The sequence below is a fragment of the Pinus tabuliformis genome, chromosome 9 (assembly GCF_031772625.1).
Source record: "Pinus tabuliformis cultivar Carrire ecotype Pingquan chromosome 9, CPIR1, whole genome shotgun sequence".
NCBI lineage: Eukaryota > Viridiplantae > Streptophyta > Pinopsida > Pinales > Pinaceae > Pinus > Pinus tabuliformis.
This window is the reverse complement of record NC_142307.1, coordinates 722959003-722981539: the sequence shown is the minus strand read 5'-3', so window position 1 is coordinate 722981539 and position 22537 is coordinate 722959003.

Here is a 22537-nt window from a genome sequence, read left to right as displayed (position 1 = left end):
ATCATGGCTAGTAGGGGTCTGGTGAAGGCCTTGATCAACTAGTTACCTTTGCATCATTATTTCCTTGTACTTTACTTAAGTCTGATCTTTCATTCCATTCTAGGTAGTGTCCAGGGCTCTAGGCCTAAAAAACTTGCTCAACTCCCAAAGTCACTGGCATAGAACTGGAAATTTTGGACCACAATCGATGGCAGGTAGGCCCATGAGAGCAACTTTAGGTCTTTGGTTTCTCCCTTGCCCATAGCATGAGAGTGACTGAGCCTTAAATTGTCCAAAACAATAGTGGGACCCAGGGACAAGCTATTTGAGTGGTTGACTTGTCTCCTGAGCATTTTACTGATGGTATTGGATGACTGTATGTGATGTTCCATCGATTCCACTTCCTTAAGGTCACCTAGGAGGTCAAATCTGATCATAGTAGCCTCTCGTCTCATGTTTACCCCAGTTGGCATGGTTACCTCAGTGGATGTGAGAGGAGGGTGTTACAGAGTGGTATCAAAGCATTGTTCAACTCTCGGATTAAATGGGTTGAATGTGTGTTAGTCATGCAAGCATGACAGTTGCATGTATGTCTCTTACACTTATATAATTAGTGCATTTGTGTGATGATGGATTAGGGTTGTAGTATGGCTATCATGGAGAATTTGATGTTCATTTCATGAAGAGTATTCGACATGATTATGTGACTAACTATATATGGCTATTTGTCACTTCCATGTTGATTTTATGTTGCCTAGTTGCATCCTTGTATGTTAGGTTAAATTTTGAGTATTTTGATTAGATGCATCAGTATTGTAGGTTGATTACAAGAACTGATCAATTATGTTCGACTACATGTGGTTATGCTTATTTGTATTTGGTTAGGCATTGCTTATGCATATTGTTGGTTGCATGTAGCAAAGTGTAAAATGGAGTAATGGTTGTTGTCGTGCATGAGGTCATAGCATGCATTGTTGATATGGCCTTGAATTGATGACTGGATTCTATTTAGAGTGATGTTTATGTGTTGATTCATTTATTTGTGCATGTATATATGTTGTTATGATTATGTTATACATGTATCACGCTGATTTGGTGATATTGCAGACAAGGTATCCTCCCCAACCTATACTAAGGTACATCAATTTATTGTGATTTGGTTTATTTGACATATTATTCATTTTAGGAAGAAAGAGATAAAATGGATAGCAACGTGGTATACTACGTAGAATATCCCTATGCATTAGTTGAGTAGCGTGGTATGGGGCATACTTATGATTTTGCAGATACATTGAGGAGCTTGAAGGAAGATATAAGGAGTTGTAAGGCAAATAATGACCAAACCATACATGCACAAGAGATGCAAGTGGAGGTTCATTCTATACATCTTCAGAGTTTGTCAGACTTGCAGTGATAAGGTTCCCTTTGGATCATCCATGCACATGAAGATGGAACTAATGGAGCATATGGAAGTAGATCTCTCGGTAGACATAGGACAAATAGATCTTACACAGTGAGAGATGGCAGGTTGTTGGACACTGCGGCAAGGAGGGGCGATGAGTATATGTATCATTCTAGTTCTGGTTTCGATAGACATCATGATCATCATTACTATCATCCTTATAGGAGGAATGATAGGGGGTAATTTCAAGATGAATTCAACAAAGTATAAGCACCTACTTTTGATAGGGATGTGAAGAAGCCAGAAGATGTAGAGACTTGGATACTTGGTATGAACAAATTATTTGAGTTGCATGAGTACACAGATAACATGAAGGCCTGGATAGTTATCTTTAACTTGAAAGGTAAAGCATACATCTAGTGGGAAGATGTTAAGTGGGTTAGAGACATCAAGACATGAGACTTGAGTTGACGAGAATTCAAGAGGATTTTCAAGAAGAAGTACTTGTCAGAAAGGTACTACGACAACAAGGCTAAATAATTCTATGAGTTAAAGATGGGGTCAATGACATACGAGGAATATATGACCAAGTCTCTTGAGATATTTAGGTATGTACTGTATCTTACTGATGAGAAGAATAAAGTTCATAGATTCGTAAGTGGTTTTCCATTATCATTTAGAGATAAAATTAAGTATGAGGAGCCTAGGTCACTTGAGGAAGTTATTGGGAAGCTGAAGCATTGATATGAGAAATCAAAGCGTAAGAATAAATCTCAGCATGGATGGAAAGGAAAATACAAAGGCAGAGGTAAATGGTAGCCTAAGAGGACAAGGCCTTAACATGAAAATGGGAAAGAAAATGTGGTACTGCAAAATAGATTTAATGAAACTAGACAGGGACATGGGCCACAGCAGCAGCAGAAGCATAGAGGTGAGGGCACTAGTTGGTTGGAGTGTTGGACATGTGGTGAGGAGCATCGTATGAGATTTTTTCCATAGCATCAGGGTGGAAGGCCTAAGATATATAGTGCACAAGAGACATAGACTATTGGGGATGTTGGTTAGAGTATTCCACATATCTATGTAGTTGTGAACAACGGGAAAGTAGAAGACCAAGCGTCTATCATTGAGATGGTGGATAAGCTGTGTGATCAAGTTATTTCTATTTTGATTGACCATAGATATAATTATAGCTATGTTAGTCCTAACTTGGTGGATAAGTATGGGTTGAATAAGGAGTTGCATGTAGAGACTTGGTTAGTGTAGTTGCCTACAAGTATGAAGAAGCGAGTTCATCATTAGGTAAGAGCTTATGCATTTCATTTGAATGGTATGCCTACAAAAAAACATTCGAAGTTATTATCATTGGGTTCATACAGTATATTATTGGGCATGGATTGGTTGTATCTTCATAGAACCGAGGCTACTATTATGACAAATCTATTGAATGTGTTGATGCCAATGGGGAACCAAGAGTCTTGCAACATAAGAAGAAGGCCACATCAGTTAAGATGGTGACAACTATGCAAGCAAAGCGTAGCCACAGGAATGGGTGCAAGCTATTTGCAGTACACATTCCTATTATAAGGGTAAGGAGGTTGAGGATGTAGATGTGTTGAACAGGTACCCAATGTTGTAGCAGTTCATGGATGTATTTCTTGAGTACATTAGAGAGTTTCCACCTCATAGGGTGGTAGAATTTTCGATTGAGTTAGTGTTAGCGGCAGCTCCAGCATCGAAAGCACCTTAGAGGATGAGCACATTTGAGTTGGTTGATTTAAAATTACAGCTGAATGAAATGTTGGAAAAGGGATACATTAGGAAAAGTGTATCACCTTGGGGCACACCTTCCTTATTTGTGAGGAAGAAAGATGGTACCCACTGATTATGCATTGATTAGAGGCAGTTGAACAAAGTGACTATCAAGAATAGGTACCCTTTCCCAAGTATTGATGACTTGTTCTATCAGCGGAAGGGAGAAACAATGTTCTCGATGATTGACTTGAGATTCAGATACCATCAGATACAAATCAAAGAAGAGGAAATTTACAAGACTGCATTCAGGACCAAGTATGGGAATTATGAGTTTGTTGTTGTTCCATTTGTCTTAACTAATGCTCCAGCTACATTCATGTGTTTTATGAATAGTGCGCTGCATACATATTTGGATAAGTTTGTTATTGTGTTCATTTTTGATATATTGGTATATTCTAAAAATGAGGATGAGCATGTCGATCACTTAGCAACAATATTGGGGCTCTTGAGAGAGCATCAGTTGTATGCTAAACTGAGAAAATGTAGCTTCTTTCAGACTGAAGTACACTACTTGGGACATGTTTTCCCCAAGGAGGGCATTGTAGTAGATCGAGAGAAGATAAGGACCATCATGGAGTGGGTAGCTCCTAAGAGGGTGGATGGGGTGAGATCTTTCATGGGTCTAGCAGCTGTTATAGGAGGTTCATTAGGAAATGCTCATAGATTGCTTATCCCATTACATCATTGCAGAGGAAAGGTAAGAAGTTCAAATGGACTGAAGAGTGTGAAGCTAGTTTTGAAAAGCTCAAGTAGTTTTTGACACATGCACTAGTGCTACAGATTGCAGTTCCAGACAAAGAGTTTGTAGTATGTTCAAATGCTTGCAAGAGAGTGCTTGGTGTAGTCCTTATGTAGGATGGGTAGGTGGTATGCTATGAGTCCCGAAAACCGAACGAGAATGAGCAAAACTACCCAATGCATGATCTTGAGTTAGCAGTGGTTATACATGCACTAAAGATGTGGAGGAACTATCTTCTTGGTAGGCGGTTTGTGCTTATGAGTGATCACATTAGGTTGAGGTATTTGCTTGACTAGCAGAATCTAAATATGAGGTAGGCTAGATGGTTGGCCACAATCAACGAGTTTGACTTTGATATCGGGTACATCAAGGGTAAAGAGAATGTGGTGGAAGATGTTCTCAAGAGATGGATATGGGTACATCACTTGGCAGCTATGAGCTCCTATGGGATGGACTTACAGGATAGGTTCTTACAGGCAAGACAACAGGATGTCAGGTATATCAATATTGTGCATAGGTTGTAGTAGGGTGATAGTATAGGTACAGGTATAGGTCATGGTACATGTATAGGTATAGGTATAGGTATAGGTACATGTACATGTAGTGGTACAGGCACATGTGGTAGTACAGGTACAGGTACTAACGACAGTGCTGATGAGCACCAGTATTGCAGCAACAATGCTGCAGCACCTGGGCTATGAGCTTTACTTTATCAACCCAGGGTTCATACACACTTGGAGGTGCCAATGCTCCATACACAAGTAAAAACGATGTTTTTGCCTTTTGATACGTTAAGTTGGTGAGAGTCCACTGGGATATTCAAGCTAGACTTCTATGGAGTCAGAAGAAGCTCGGTTTCTCGATGGAAGAAAGTGAAATATGCTCTAAGGGAGAGCTACTCTACTGCAATAATGGAAAAGACCGAAATTCAATGCTAAATCACACCATTTCCTAATTAACTGCCAAGAAACTATGATTTGCAATAATGCTAAATTGTCATGAACCAAATGCTACTATCTAAGCATGTAAGTAATAAGTATCAAAGATCACTAATGTGCAAGTAAAGGGACTAAAATAAATTTTTTTTTTCTTTTTGTCTTTTCATGCAAAATCAAGTATGCAAACTAATTTCTTTTGGTGATGTGGCAGGTAAATTAAGGATGTTAGAGGATGCACAGAAGTGTTAGGATATGGTTGGATGGTGTGGGAGACCCTTGGGAGGATTTTGGTGACTTCCTAAAGGTTTTCCCTCAATTTGGCCTCAAAACAGGCTATTTCAGGAAAACCTACAGGATGTACTAGAAACCTACGGGATTCCCTGTAAACCTACATGATACAGCCGAGAGAAAAATTGAAGGTGTTGGAGGTGATGGAAGGCTTAGGGAAGGTGGTAGATGGGTGGAATGAAGTGAGGAAAGGTCTAGGATCACTCGAAAATCAACAAAAAAGATAGAGGATGGTTGGATTCGCTCAATGTGCTTGGAAGAATTTCAATGAAAAATGATGAAAAATAGTGAAGGTGAATCATGGTGAAAACAAGAATGACTATGGTGGATCGAGTGGAAGATGGTTGTTGGCTATGAAGTCTTTGTCTCCTCCTGAAGCACCTGCTCTACATAAAACATGTATAATTGCCACAAAGCTATGCAAACAAGAAGCATTCTCATAAGCTAGAAAAGCTAATGATCTAACTGCCTACATTATGCACAAGGAAAGTTGTTGAAAGGAATGAAACCATGGATGAGATCTACCACAAGAGTGAAGATAGAAGAGATGGAAATGAAATCCTACTTTGTAAAATGTTAGATAAACTTGATTCAGGATAGAGTCAAAGTTGACCAGATAAAAATTGATGGTTTTGGGGCACATGGTAAATTGCACCCATAGTATTCTGCCCGTGGTATTATATGTAATGGTGCTTATAAAAAGGCTGGAAGGACTTCATTGTAACGTAGGGCCTGGAGGTGAGCGATGAAGATTCACTTGGTCGGATTGGCCAGGGTTTTCGGCCAATGCTAATGAGATATCATTAGGTTGGGTTTTTCCCCGGATTTTGGGTTTTCCCGGATAAACATGTGTGTTTATGTGATTATGGTTGGTGATGGTTATTTTTATATTTATTCCTTTCGGTAATTATTTATGTTATATAGTCAATTCCTTAATAATTGGTATCGGAGCCAGATATTGGCTTCAAAGGGATTCTTTGATGCCAGGGGTTTATAGGGCTTGATGAGATCAATGCAACCTTTTACAAATCTGGGATATATATCTGAAGAAGGAAAATTTGGTCATATGTGATCCAGAAAGGGGTTGCTGGTGTCGTGGCTATGGATTTTCTTGTATCTGCATGTCTCTTCATGCGCTAAAGATTCCGGTAAATTACTCTGGTTGTTAGATGTCATTACAACAACTGTTGATGGTGGAGTGCCCTGCAGGAGGCAATCTGTGGGCGCCATGACGAGATTGCCATGATCATAATGCGGCATTACCAGCCGACGGCATGGGCTAAGTGATGTCACAAACTGCCCCATCTTGTGGCCTGCATGAGGCGGATGCAGGATTTTTACATGGAGGAACGGTTCGAAGATGCTGATTGCAATGCACTGCAGGAGCAGGATGCGGATGCTGAGAATGTAGCAGTAGAAGAGGTCGAGTCCTCTTGTCAGAAGGATCAAGGGTTTGCGCAAGTTGATTTCAATGCTGAGATTGGGAAAGTGAATATGCTAACATCTGATAACTTATGGTGGGGTGTGCGATGCCTTGAAGCTCTACTTCATTTCAAGTCTTGCAGCCTAGCCACGGGGATTCTACAGCTACAGGAGCTACTCTGCTGAAAGCACTGAGCCCAAGCATATTGTTGGCTCAAGCGGGTAGAAGCACGCAACAGAGGACTTAGATTCGGTAGTCTATGCTCGAGCTTGTCATGATAAAGATGGCAGGCATGAAATGCCAAGCTGTGAGGAGGGAAGTGGTGGCTATGCCCAAGTATTTGAGTGTCAAGGCACCAGAGAAGATGGATGCTCGGGCAATGGTGGTGGAGGCAATATAAATGATTGTGAAAGAGTTGGCAGGCAGGGAGCAGAGGCAATTCAGTAAGTTTGTAGTGAAACTCTCTTGAGGGAAGCCGTGTTTTCGCCTCATGGCAATTGATCTTGCTGTTGCGCTCCTTGGAGGCTTGCCTGATGCTCTTGGGCTCAACGGAGAGGATGTGGATGAGGATGAACATCACTCTATGGAGAGAGGTGGTGATGCCCTGATGAAAGATGCTTCCAACAAGCGGTTGTTGAGGAGGCTTTCGTGGTATATATGTTGTTGATTACACGTCAAAAAACGAAGTTGAGGAGTGACAGCTCAAAAATTGCAGTCGAGCCAGATTTTGTGATTTTGTTGATAGTGCTTTTGAGCCCAATAAGCAACCATGGTTAGATACCAGCATATGCATTAATCGTGGTTCAATGAGAAATGATGTTGGGTTGTGCACAGAATATGAGAGTCAAGATCGACATAGGAATGAAGGAATTCATGGTAGATGATAATTCTACAGTGATGTTGGATGGGAATTCAATCGGTTTGATAGAAGTTTTTGAGAAAATAAAATTGAGAGAGGATGGGTCAGAATAGCAGCAACAATAAACAAAAAAAAAATTAACGAAGTCAAAATTATTGCATGTAAATGGGCATACTACTATAAGACCTAGTAAGGCATGTGTACCCCTGGATAATCACTAGTAAAGTTTGGTTAGACCTAGGTGATAGGGGGGATGTCAGGTTAACAATACCCTAGGTAAAAACTCTAAAGGGGGTAAGGGCTAGAGTGAGCAGGATTGTCTCACTTAGCAGGTTTGGTTGGAGTTAGTCAAGGAACCCCAAGTCAAGTTTAAGGGGGGAATTGTTAGATAAACTTGACTCGGGATAGAGTCAAAGTTGACCAGATAAAAATTGATGGTTTTGGGACACATGGTATTATGCACCCATAGTATTTTGCCCGTGGTAATATGTAATGGAGCTTATAAAAAGGCTAGAAGGACTTCATTGTAATGTAGTGCCTAGAGGTGAGCGGTGAAGGCTCACTTGGTCAGATTAGCCAGGGTTTTTGGCCAATTCTAATGAGATATCATTAGGTTGGGTTTTTCCTCGGATTTGGGGTTTTCTCGGATAAACATGTGTGTTTATGTGATTATGGTTGTTGTTGGTTATTTTTATATTTATTCCTTTTGGTAATTATTTATGTTATACAGTCAATTTCTTACAGCAAAACTGATCAAATGCTAACTTAAATACAGTAACCTCTAAAGCTTATGCAAGAAATAGAAATCTGTGTTTTTGGGGTTGCATAAGGGCCCCCTCCTCAAATCATAATCCCAAAGGGAGTAAATTAGGCCAAGACACCCATTGACAACCTTGTCATACTCCTTTTATCCCGGCTAACCTGCTACTGAAGTAAGGCACAAATGGAAGAAATTTAATAAACAACCAATCCAATCTACACTACTTGTAATGAAAACACATCTAAAAGAAAATTAACAATGATGCTATGGGACTAATCTAAACATACAGATACAAGAAAGAGGATCCTTGGCTACTAGGGTTGGACCCTAACCGAAGAGCTTCAGCCCTCTGAGTTAACTCAGTGCTGGCTCAAAACAAAACTCATTCTTATTACCAAAACATAAAATTACATCAATAAAACTTTCACAAGTCTGGAGCTCCAAAATAGCTTAGAGTTTTAAAAAAAAATTGGAATCCTAATGAGGCTCTAGGCCTCTCTACTTATACAACTGAATTCCCTAACAAATTCCTTAAAATTAGGGAGGCTTGGCTCCCGAACTCGAGATAAACTAGCTCTTTGTCTCTCACTTGCTCGGTTGCCTTCGAATCCTCATGGCTTGGCTACTTGCACTCGGAGCTGGTGTGATGTATGGAGGAATATTCAAATGCGGGGGAAGTAAATGAGGAGGATTTACCTCCTACAATCCATCTCCCTTGTCCCATTCGAGTTTTAACCTTAGTATTTTCCAAAATTCCTTGATTTTCTCCTTCAATCCTACATTCAATGCATATTAGTCCACTAGGCATAATATCCAACTCTAACTCATCTCATAAACAAAATATAATAAAAAACATGTAACAAGTTTTGATAAAAGTTGGTTTGACTAAGCTAGGAGGTGAATTAAGGCCCATATAATTACCCAATGATGAGTATCATCATCACCCCCTACTGAAAGTATTTCTCATCCTTTGAGCAACTTAATCAATATCCATATCCTTCATAACTTTAGTGGCCTCCCTGACATCCTGTTGGGCCTCCAAAATGTCTTCAAAATGACATCCACTTTCACCTTTATCACCACCATTTCACTCACATGTCAGATCTCCATAACCATATAACCTTTCATTAGCCACCATTTTCATAAATATATGGGTTAGGATCCTTATTTACCAAAGTTATTTATTTTATGTGTTTAAAGTGAATTTATGATTAAAAACTAGGAAATTAACATGATTTCATGTATCTATATATTTGGCTTGAGTTTCATGACATGTGTAGGTTATTTGGAAGATTCCAAGACACCCTTATGTGGCCTCCAATGCTCAAATTCGAATTCTCTTCAAAGGAGTCAAAGAAGGATATGTGTCCTATTTGGATTGTAACTTTTTGAGGTATCTCATCATTTCCTACTTGGATTATAACTCTATGAGACACCTAGGGGATATGTGTCTCATTATGAGCTATTTGGTTGTAACTATATGAGATTTTAGTGGAACTTCATTAAATAGGGTAGCTTCTTATGTTTTCGTATAAATAGGAGAGCCTTTTCCTTTGAAAGGCATGTGTAAAGTTGGGGAAATGCTCATGTTTTGAATATAGAATTTGGATTTGGCACCATGGTCATGAGTGATGTCCACTTTGATTTGGTTATGCTTGCATTTGGAGCCTCTCCACTTGCCATCTCTCATGGTTTTGGTTTAACCATCTATAATGTGTGAGATTTATTGTTTTTCATAGATTAAGCTTTACTGCTTTCATAGATTAAGATTTATTTCTTTCATATCTTTTCCTGTGTGAGAGGTTAAGAGTTATTTTTTTATTTTCTTTTAAGAGCCTCATTTATTTGCATTAACTGATATTCCTAAAGATCATTTCCAGAAATTGATTTAATCATATTTCAATATTGAATGGTTGAATATTGAATACATGCAATTACTAAGTTATTTTCTACAAACTTTACTTGCTTTTTTAGGACATTAGAAGTTAATGTATAAATAGTTGCTTACACTTCATCTCAAGAAGGTAACACTTCATAATTGGATGTTGGAGTAACTAAGTATACATTAGTTGTTTTTGATTTCATAGGTTAGTTGAAATTCATTTTTATTATTTGATTTCATAGATTAGATGAATTGGTTTATCGTTATTTAGTTTAGTAGTTAGATTGATCTGGAAGTATAGTGCACGCACGTTTTGCAAGTTTTACGAAACCCTCGGGTTGACAAATTAAATGATAGGAAATTACTTTGCCTCAACATTTTGGTGTTGTTGCTGGGGAAGTATGCATAGAAACTAGCTTTTAGTCTAGAGTTCAGTTTTACTCTCTTTTTTTTCTAGATGCATGATTAAAGCATGCAGATGCATAAATCATTGTTGCATATCATTCTTTTTTTGATACTAACCATTTATGGAGAAAGGATCTAGAATACAACGCAAAGACTGCATTGAGGAATGGTATCAAGAAGCAATTACGCCACAATATTCGTCAATTCTTCAAGAGATCCTTGCAGCAAATCGAAAGGTCAAGTCAATTTCGCATATCCTTACAAATAATCAGGTATATTTTTCAAGTTGGGATACGAGCATTTCAAAAATTCTAATTCGTAAATGGCTTCATTAGAAGCATGAATATACTTAAAAAGAAATTAAAAAAAAAAATAGTTTTTAGATAGGTAGGAAAAATAAAAATAAATTTTTATAGTTTTTAGGATAAATTTGATGTTTTGTGGTGCAGTAAGAACCACCCATCTACTAACCCTTTGTAGGAAAAGTTTCAATAAAACAAATGGTTGAGAACAAGAAGTGCAAGTGAAGATCGCAAGCGATAATTTAAGGTATAAGATCAAGCCTTTTCATTTGTTTTTTTTTTTTTTTTTTTTATAATTTACAGAGGAATTGATTGATAAAATCTTGACTATGCTAACAAAATAAACAAAATCTCAAGTGTGCTCTCCTCCTGCACTTTGTGTGACCTAGAGGATTAGAAAAAGAAATTGTTTTGTTAGTATACAGAATGCAATTATGCAGTTAATATTTGTTTAATCATTTCATTCGATTTAGTTTTACAATAAACTTAAAAAAAAATTAGAAATAAAAAAATAAAAAAAATAAAAAATAAAAAATAAAAAATAAAAAAAGTATTGTTTTGTTTGATAAAATATATATGTATATTTTTAAATTTTTGAAAGTATAACATATATAATTTTATTGACAAATCAATACATAAAACACAAAACGAATGTAAAAAAAAAAAAAAAAAAAACAAAAAAGAAGAAGAAAAACCAAATGCATTTTCTTTATTTTGTTTTGTTTAATGAAATATATATGTAATTTTTAAAATTTTTTGGAAATATAACATGTATAATTTCATTAAAAAAAATACAAAACACAAATAAAAACAAAACAAACAAAATTAATAAAGCACATATGATAAAACCAACTGTCAGGACAACAAATTGATGCAAACATTATGTGTGGCTTTGAAAAAAAACGGAGGTTGAGAAACGGAACCGAAGCATTTGGTCGAAGCTTCCATGGTTGGGCTTTGACATTTAACCTGCAAATAAAACATATATCATTGAGATCTCAGGCTTGGCTGACTGATATACTTTGCATGTTAGTGTAATCATCTAAATTTACGTAGTTCAACTTCTACTCGCAGTTCAATATTTATTTGCACCAAATATTTGTTTTTGAATCTGATCCCGATCTTTGCATAAAGCAATAAAAATTATGTATATGCAGCTATGACTCTTGTTTACTGCAATCAACTGAGGATCTGCAAGATCTTCACCTCCCAACATCGAATGTCACCATTGCAGTCGAGGAGAAGGTCCATAAAAACACTGCCCACACGAAGAGAGAAAAAGAAATAGTACACTAGGGAGGTGAGGACAGGTCCAGGACGAACTATTCTTGATGGAAACCAACAGCAAACCTGCAAATAATTTTTTTTCAAGGCCAACAGTTATTTGAGCATTTGCCAGAAATGCGTAATAGCTGAAAAACGCTGATTTTTAAATGCAATTTCCGGTTAAATGAAAATGAACTTAGGAAAACTGAGATATGGGGTTTTTCGGGAATAGGGTGAGTTAGATAACCCAGAAACGGTTTCCTCAATTTTGGAACCGCAATTTCCGGTTAAATGAAAATGAACTTAGGAAAACTGAGATATGGGGTTTTTCGGGAATAGGGTGAGTTAGATAACCCAGAAACGGTTTCCTCAATTTTGGAACAATTTGAGAGAAATTTGGGATTTTCGGGACACTGTGTCACTGACTCCGTGAGAAAAAACAGATTTGAAATTAATTCATAGAGACAACAATGCAGCCATCAAATCTGATTCTTGGGATGCTATGCTGGTTTGAGGAAACACAGCTGTGATTGTCTATCATTAAATCCATGGATTCATAAAAATGGTTTTGAATGAATTAATTCACAGTGAACTGTTTGAACACGTCACGGGTCTTCAAAACATGCATTTCCTCATCTCTCTTCATAGCTAGTAGGTCATTGTCAGCTGGTTCTCTTTGTCACATGGTCATCACCAGTCAACTGAGAGTTTATCATACCCCATTGCCCATCATGTCCAAGTCACCCTCAAACCTGTAAACTATTCGCTGTATGAACTTAATTTTAGTGCTGCAGAGGCTAACTTGCCAAATTCATGGGTTTTCAGTGTGAATATGGTGGGTATTTGCAGAAAAAGATTCAGGATGTTGCTCCCGGAGCTTAAGTAAAGTCTTGGACGCTAATAAATTCAGGGTATATGTAGTGTGTATATGCTCCCATTTAGCTTCTCATCTAATTTCCATGGGGTGAATCAGTTGTTTTGCAATATGTGGGGGTCTGTTTATTTTCTGAGTTGCAATATTTCCTGTATGGTGAAGCTTTTTTTGCAGCCTCGATAATTATTGGATTTTGTTCAAACTTCGATAAGGGTTAAGATTATGTTCATGTTATGGTATGTTGTAATTCGGGTTTTTAAATAGCGCTGTGGATATTGTTAAAAAAAATTGTTAATAAGAGGCATTGCAATTATCATTGTATTTTTGCTCCAGTAAACCATAACATTGTTTCTTGCTCTTTGAATTCATTTTTGGTTATTTACTGACTTGAGTTATTTATTACGGATTTTATCTACGGAAACTGTGCACATTCTGCAGCTGATTACATTCTGCAGTTGGTTCCATTCTGCAGCTGAACAATGATTCTGCAGCTAATCAACAATTCTGAAGCTATGCATTTAACTCAATGATTTATTTTTCAAACAATGCGTTCTAACCATGTTACAGGGAAAGTTGTCTATGCAGAACTGCTAATCCCACTAAGGTGTGGTAGCTACCTTAGAAACAAACAAAGTAAAGCTACTTTCATTTTTCCTTTATGAAGTATAGATGACAGAAAAATAAAGGAGATCAACCTCTGTCTTGCGCTTGGTTCCTAGTTCAATTCCTCTCTTTCTTGATAGTCCTTTGCTACTTGCTTCCTTGTACACCCAGCTTCACAAAGTACCTGTAGAATCAAAGTAGCATAACGCTATACAAGAATATGGATCTATTATCATAAACAATCTAGGATCATATGTAAATTGACCATACAAAAGCATGAAACATAAATGACACAAGAGTATGGAGGAAAACTTGAATAGCTTTATTGATAATCAAGAAAGAGCCAAGAGAGTTACAACCAGTTGTTCTGACCCAACATCATCCTCTCAGTAAGTAAGCCCTTCTTCACCTCATGCAAAGCTTAGATCACCCAACACTATGATGTTGCCTCAAGAAACCAACAACAATTCCTTACAAGATGCAAAATTCTAGCCTATGGATCTCTGTGATGAGGGATCCATATATAGATATCTGTAAGGGAGATGAGTCAGCTTGTGATTTGATTAGTGTCTTCCCTCTCATAGTTCTTGCTTCCACTTGGAGATTGATGATCTCTTACTCATCCTTGGTTGAACTCAGAGAGGCAAGTGTCACAGGAGAAGTTTCTGGAAGATTCCATGCCTCTCCACCTCGCGGATTGACACTGCCATTTGTCACTTCTCGCCCATCGCACCCCATAGAAGGGCTTTTTGAAATGCAACACACCCACAGAGTGTACTTAGGTGAGATGCAACACACTTTGCCTATGGAGCAGGTGAAATGATCCTATTTTGACCAGTTCTGAGTAGTTTTTCATGGAGAACTTCTGGGAGAAGATGTAATCAGTTGACCTTGTTCCTTTAGGGGTTAGAACAACACTTTTAGGGACTTAGGAGCTCTTGGTTTATGGACATTTTATGCTTGGGGTTGCAGTGCCCAAAAATGTCTATAACAGTTGCCCCCTAAAGCATGAGGTTGTTAATATTTTCTTTTTGATGTCGGGTGAAATGCTTTATCATGAGGATCCGAAGTTCTTTCAAGCTGGGAGGAGACCTGTAATAAGATACAATACAATACATTATCTTCATAATATTTTCATGATCTAGCTGAGGCGGGCATTCCCATGCTCAACTTTATAAATTCATTTTCATGTACATAGGACAGACAATCATCTGAGTGTAGACTGATGATTCTGGTAGAGCCATCATCCCTTTAATTGGATGATTATCTGTGCAGCAATGATGTACATTTGATGTCTTTATTTCCTTGAATATATATCGCAGCCCGGATGGATGAAACTAGATCCGGGGTCTTCAATCTCGTTCGATCTTCACTCGAAGTACAAGTCGATCCATGTGAGAGATGTTCTGGAGTCGAACATGGAAAGACATCGCCTGATTACTAGCCAATGATGTAAGTTGTTAACAGGCGCGAGAGGAATCACTGATAATGATAATGTCCCTCAAGGTACTGCAGCACAATCTACATGGTGTGTGTAAAGGACTTGGTGTCGAACACCACGCAAAATATTTCAGTCGAAGGACATTGATGTAAACCTATCGCCGAAAGTGAGAAACTTGCCATTGAGGCATGCAAGCTTCAAAGTACTGAAATGGGTGTCCCTAGATCGACTTCTTGGATAATGAGCTGTTGTCAACAAGAAGCGATCCGTCATAGGAGGTTCTTAATGAATCCCACATCAATGACACGGAAAGGACCAAATGATTTTAATGGAGGTGAAAATGATCTGGTGATATAAGGTTCAGGGTGGCGGTCATGAAAGAATGGAGCGTAAATGTATTGCAGCGGGTGAGACACAGGTGAATTCTCTGAGTGACTTCTCTTGAACATATTGGCAACACTGACGTGATGGATTGGTAGCATTAACCCCAAATGTGGATGGCATGATGGGACCATGGTGATGTGACCGGTGAATGAAACAACCCAACCCGACTTGGATGCGGAGTGAAAGTGTCATGTTCAAGAGCGACTTGCTACCAAAAAAGTTTATTCAAGTTTTTTTTCCAATTTTTCCCCAGTCATTGCTGACCAGTACCTCTTTATTTTTGTCAAGCTTGAGGAGGATAAAATATGCTTGTTCTATAATTTGCCCTTCGGGCAAACCCATCGCTATGTTTTAACTAGCCTAGCGATAGTGAAACTCGTTCTTGTCTGCTATGGACAAGTTTGTCGCTATTAAGTTTTAACGAGTTTAACAACAAAGATAGCTCGGTCCTTTTCAATTTTAGAGAGTCTGAAAAGGGACATAAAGGAAACTCCAAAATCCCTTTTTCGTCATCTAATCCCTTAAGTCCAGAAAAGTATAAAACAATACAGAAGTGATGAATTTCAATACTTTTTAACGAGCTGAAAAAAACAAGCGCTCGATCTTTTTGTGTAATAATCCCTCAGTTCCAAAAAGATTAAAATCTAAAGGAGGGATAGCACTTCCGGTCCCTTTAACGAGCTGGAGAGGCCAATGGTTCGGCAATCTTTTCATATTTTATGAGTTAGCTGAAAAGAGCTTAAAGGAGACTCGTCTTTGAGGAACGAGTGATAAAATTGGGTAGTAGCTGATTCCAGGTAAGGTTTGGAATTTTCCAATCATGGCAGTGTTACAAGGATGGCTAGCGGGATCACTCTTCGCAACTGTTCCTCAAAAGGGGTAAACAATCAAATGGAGGTGAATGATCGACCAATACAGAGTGGAGGTGATGATGGGAACATGACCAAGGCTTTAAAGGCTGAAGTACTACATTCACGATGATTATTTACCGGGAATTGGTTCATTTTTTATTGAGCTTAAACGCTGGGGAAAAAATTTGCTCATTGCTTATGTTTATTTTTTAACGAGCATGAAGTCCACGTTAAAACTGCTCGATTAATCCATTCGTATAATCGGAATGTCTCATATATGAAAATGACAATTTTTAGAGTTTTTCCCCACATCCTTTCTTTATGCATGTTAGGAAACGACCAATCCTACGAGTTTAAAGGGTTAGAGGACCTACAAATTTAAAAAATAAATGGTCGCTCTTCGCTTGCACGCCAAAAAGGTTTGCATGCCCCCAGGTATAAAATAAAGCTTCAAGGTCACCTTTTATTCTACCGACAAAACATTTGTTTTATCAGGAAAGGTCTACCTCTTTCAGGTTACCAAAGATTGTTCTATTCACATCGCAAACAAAACACTTCTTCAATGATGTCTACCGAAATAGACAAAGGTGAGTGGTCCAGATGCCTCCACTCACATAACTTTGACGAGGGAACCTTATTCCAGTCTAACCCCCTTTTCCAATCACAGACGGGAGTACAGACTAGTCATATTTCACTCACGGAAACCTACCCTATACTTGAAGTTTTCCTGCCGAAGAATACCAGGGTGCATGCTCCCTGGGTTTCAGTCATGTCCTCCGAATCACTCGCGCTCATCAGGTGGGTGAACTGGGAATTGATGAGACATTCCTTGTGTGAAAAGACCATTCAGGGATGGTATATGACTATTTGCTATGTGTGATCCGGGAAATGAAAGCTGGTCTACGAGTTTGACCACTCTTCCTTCGTGCAGAAAACACATTAATCTAAAGAGTGATGAGACAATGGCTCCCATGCAATAAATATAGTCTCGTCCAAGGAGTAGATTATAATCTAGGGGTCCTTGGACTACGATTACGTTCATATGAACGGTTTTCCCTCTCAATGTTATGGGCACATTGGGAAGAATCCCTAACGGTCGACTGGTTCCTTTGTCAAAGCCTGTTAGATTTCTCATCTCAGGCAAAAGCGATGGCGAACCAAGCGCTTTCCAAGCAGTCGAGGAAAGGATACTCACAGAAGCCCCTTCATCTATGATGGTATCGGCCATAACCATTCTATATATTTCAGCAATGATTCAGAATGGTATACTTGCCGGTAAATGGGGTCTGCCTAGTTGATTCCAGTCAAAGGAAACAACTAGGTTGCTTAGAGGTGGGACCGAATAGACGGCTGGGTACAACTCTGACAAACTTCCTTCCTACAGTAAAGGAATGGGTAAATTGCCCCCATGTTCATCGGAGTCTGTGCTTACGAAAAGAATTTGGACAGTGTCATCCTTGTTCTCTTCTGTGACTGTATCATCTGAAGGTGGAACCTCTGAAGGCAAGACTGGGTCAACTGTCGTCTTGACCTTTTGACTTTCGTCTGGTATGGGTTCAGATGGTTCGTCTTCAATGATAGATAATTCAGCCAACCACCTGGGCGGGTTAGTCGGATTTTCAACTAGTGACAGACTCGGCAAGAGTTTTTTATATCCAGGAGGAAGTCATAACGGTGAAATCAAATGATCGTCCAAAACTCTTTTAGCCTTGTCTAAGAAGGGACAACGGTGGATGGCATGATCGCCTTCACACAGTTTCCAAGGAAATCTATATTTTCCTTTTTGTCTTGGGGCTTCACTTTCACTAGTTGACAGTGTGTTTTCAACATGATCATCAGAGGTTGACGACACCAGGTTGTGCAAACGAGGAGACAAGTCCCTTAAGATCCGAGGGATGTAGGGACAATCTCTATGATAGTGGTCTCCTTTGCAAATGACACATGGCGATTTAGGCCTGGTCGGTGCAGTGTATGGATTTTTGCTAGACGACGCTTGGTTGCCCCCTTTCACTTTTGGCTCCTTTTTCTTCTTCTCTTTCTTCTTCTTTTCCTTCTTCTTCTCAGGTACTTGATTTTTGGCTTTACCAGCCCCATCAAGCGAAGAGGAAGGAGGAGAGGAAAAATTGGAGGAAGTAGAAGGTTGGTGGGTAACTCTGGAATCGTCTGGTTGCTGACTCGATTGTTCAGGAATTGCGGTGTTCTGAATGACAGAGGTTGAGAAGAGCCATACGGGCAAGCCTATTGTCAGTCTTGGAAGTGACAATGTTGCCATATGGGGTGCACCAACATCTCCCCAAGAGGAGAAGGGACTAGGATTTCTTCCAAGAGGAATTCCTTGGTTGGTGGACTCCATTCTCTCAACCTAAGACCAACATAGGAAGGGTGATGATTATTCCGTTTAAAATAAATTTTAGACGCTTTGACACAACTTGTTTTTTCAATTTTAAAGAGTCGAGAAAAAACAAAAGATGACTCTAGTCACCTTCGATTTTTAATGAGCCTGAAGTGACAAGTGCTCACATGGACCTTTTTTGTTAAGGAGTATGAAAAGGAACGAAAGGGACTGCTCTGGAAATCTAGGCAGAGGGATTACCAAACCAATCGCAAAACTACAGAATACTTTTTACGGTACGACAGTCAATCTTCCCGAATGCTGTGTTCAGTGCATTGCGATCGATAGGGCGGCAGACACGGCTTCCTATGGATAAAGGATTAAGCCTATTGTGGTCTCCCAAAATATACTCGACGGTACGTGGGAGCACAAGTCCGTACTGGCACTTATCGTCTCAAAGTGGAGGAATCACCCAACCAACAATGAGAACAACAGTTACCAGGCTTTACGATGCCAGAATACGTCTCTAGCCTAGACTTCTAGATGTTGTGCGTTAGGTTCCAAAGCGTTGTTAGATTCATTAAATTTATTTTATAGTTGATCTTGCTTAAGAAATTTGCCTTTCAGGTTCACCGCGTGATGTAGATGTACAATTCCTAAAATGCAATCTAAGATGATAAACAGTCTTTTATCTTCTTTGTGCAATGAAAATCCTAGCTACTAAGGAAAGAAAGACAGAATTCTTTCAACAAAGAGCAAAGAGCACACACTATATGCACTGTCCTAAATCAAACCAATCAAACAGTCTAAATGCAAACGCACATGCATGTATTTGTTTTAAGCCTTCTTAATATGTGAATGATAAAAAGAAAGCTAATGTGCAAATCTGAATTACTTTTCAAGCGACAATTACTAACAAGTTTTTTCTCAAAATAAAAAATGAAGATAATGACAACACTTTGCGATTTGGAAATGAATACTTGCTTTCGACACTAGAAAAACTACAAATTCAGATCAAATACAATAGTAACAGGGTAATCGACTATCAAGAGCAATCAGACTCTCTTCTATGCCTGAAAACAACACTTGCAACACTTTCAAATCAAGAAACGACAGTACAATTACGTTACTTTCTTGCAAAGGAGAACTGAAAATGACTCAACAAATACACAAAAACATTTACAATTCTTTGCACAATGGAGGTGGAATAACAACAAGGGGTTTCAAACAGAGGTGTACTGACCATAGGCAGCAAAACTCATGAATAGAACTGAAAAGAATGAACAGAAACCAACATTCAGGAACAATGTCTAGTCTGATCAACGCACCTGTAACACAGTGAATTTGAAATGCAGCACACCTACTACACTCGGGAAGTGCGCTGAAGTTCAGATTCATAGAACAGAGAGTGCACTCAGCTAGGGACGAGACTATGCTTGGGTTTCGGGTCACAGTTTGCAGTTCAGTTCAGGGATTTTGGCCGAGCAAGTGGTAACCATTAAATCAACAACAACGGTAGATCTAAAGAGGTTACTAGAGCCACCACAAGGGCAATTAGAGAGTTTGTAAATCAGTTGTTTAATTCATAAACAAAACCCGGAGATTGACTGAAGCGACATTGATCTACTTTGCATTTGCATAGCAAATGTAGTTCGAAAGCTACCTGGCTCAACTTCAGGCTCCGTCCGTAAGTTTATAAAGTAAACAACAAGGTAGATAAACAAACAACCTAGTCGCTCCCCAACGGAGTCGCCATTTTGTTACAGGGAAAAGTGTCTATGCAAAACTGCTAATCCCACTAGGGTGTGGTAGCCACCTTAGAAACAAACAAAGTAAAGCTACTTTCATTTTTCCTTTATGAAGTATAGATGAGAGAAGAATAAAGGAGACCAACCTATGTCTTGCGCTTGGTTCCTAGTTCAATTCCTCTCTCTCCTGATAGTCCTTTGCTACTTGCTTCCTTATACACCCAGCTTCACAGAGTACCTGTAGAATCAAAGCAGCATAACACTATACAAGAATATGGATCTATTATCATAAACAATCTAGGATCAGATGTAAATTGACCATACAAATGCATGAAACATAAATGACACAAGAGTATGGAGGAAAACTTGAATAGCTTTATTGATAATCGAGAAAGAGCCAAGAGAGTTACAACTAGTTGTTCTGACCTAGCATCATCCTCTCAGCAAGTAAGCCCTTCTTCACCTCATGCAAATCTTAGATCACCCAACACTATGATGTTGCCTCAACAAACCAACAACAATTCCTTACAAGATGCAAAATTCCAGCCTCTGGATCTCTAGGATGAGGGATCCATAAATAGATATCTATAAGGGAGATGAGTCAGCTTGTGATTTGATTAGTGTCTCCCCTCTGATAGTTCTTGCTTCCACTTGGAGATTGATGATCTCTTACTCATCCTTGGTCGAATTCAGAGAGGCAAGTGTCATAGGAGAAGTTTATGGAAGATTCCATGCCTCTCCACCTCGCAGGTTGACACTGCCATTTGTCACTTCTCGCCCATCGCACCCCATAGAAGGGCTTTTTGAAATGCAACACACCCACAGAGTGTACTTAGGTGAGATGCAACGCACTTTGCCTATGGAGCAGGTGAAATGATCCTGTTTTGACCAGTTCTGAGCAGTTTTTCATGGAGAACTTCTGGGAGAAGTTGTAATCAGTTGACCTTGTTCCTTTAGGGGTTAGAACAACACTTTTAGGGACTTAGGAGCCCTTGGTTTATGGACATTTTATGCTTGGGGTTGCAGTGCCCAAAAATGTCTATAACAAACCAAAAATTCGTGATCAACATGCTATTTCATCTGCTTACATCATCTTTCACTATAACATCATGTTTCCATGTCACATTTCACATGATAATTTTTACATTTTCTTAAAAATTTCAAAACAGTCTAACTTTCTCATACAACATCAGAATTCGATGATTCAAGCATCATTGGAAAGATCTCGACAAGATCTACAAAATGAGGAAGTTATTATCAAATTTTGAAATAGTAAATAATGAAATAAATTTCTGAAAAGAAATAACGAGTAACTTGAGGCACTACTTTCAACACAGGTATAAACTCTTTTGGTTTTCTTTCATGAACTTGTTTTATAGTACCGATTCTTATTTTTTTTTAAGTAAATGTCATTAACAGAGAAATCGATCACCTCTCTATTTTGATAAACTTAGAATCCATTGGAGAAGAAATACTAGTTTTTTGGAGGTTCCAGGAGGAAGAACAAATGATCATAAGCAAATAGTGTCTCTCAAAGACCACATTTATTTCACAAAAAAATTATTAGAGTAGAAATAGAGATGAAACATCAATTCTTGAGCACATGCTAATGTGTATCATATCCAACAGTTGCAAGCCTTTCAAATTCCAGTATTTCCATTGCATCCATACTCCTTCAGTGAATAACACCTTCATTTCATTTCCTTTGCAGTCTCATTACATTTCACTTAGTCAGTCAATAAAATTCTCATCTCATATTATCCTGCCTTGCTTTCACTAACTCATAACCCATTTTCATAAAGACATTTAGCTCGCTTACATGTTGATTTTTCCTTTTACATTCCATTCACTTGTCATTTTCCTTTTCGTTAAATAAACCTTGATCCACTACAAAATTTTCCATTCATAGTCCTTCAAAATCATTGTTTCATGCTCGTGTTAGATGATGGAGGATTCCTTAAGGCCTTCCTTCTAACAAGCCTTGGCCTATCGACATTGACACATTATCTAGGTCCAAGGCTAGAGTCCTCATTAGTACCTTGAGGCTTGTATGCCTTAATGATAGGCTCTCTCGCCAACAATCAATGTCCCTTGATCGTTGGATCTTGTAAGTAGCTTGACATCGGCTCATTTATTCGCCCTTCGCAAGATGTACTTAGGTACCTTGGCACTCGTTGACATTAATGGTGAGTTTGCCTCGCATTGGTTAACGACATTCATCAATGGTCGGTAATCCAATGACCTCT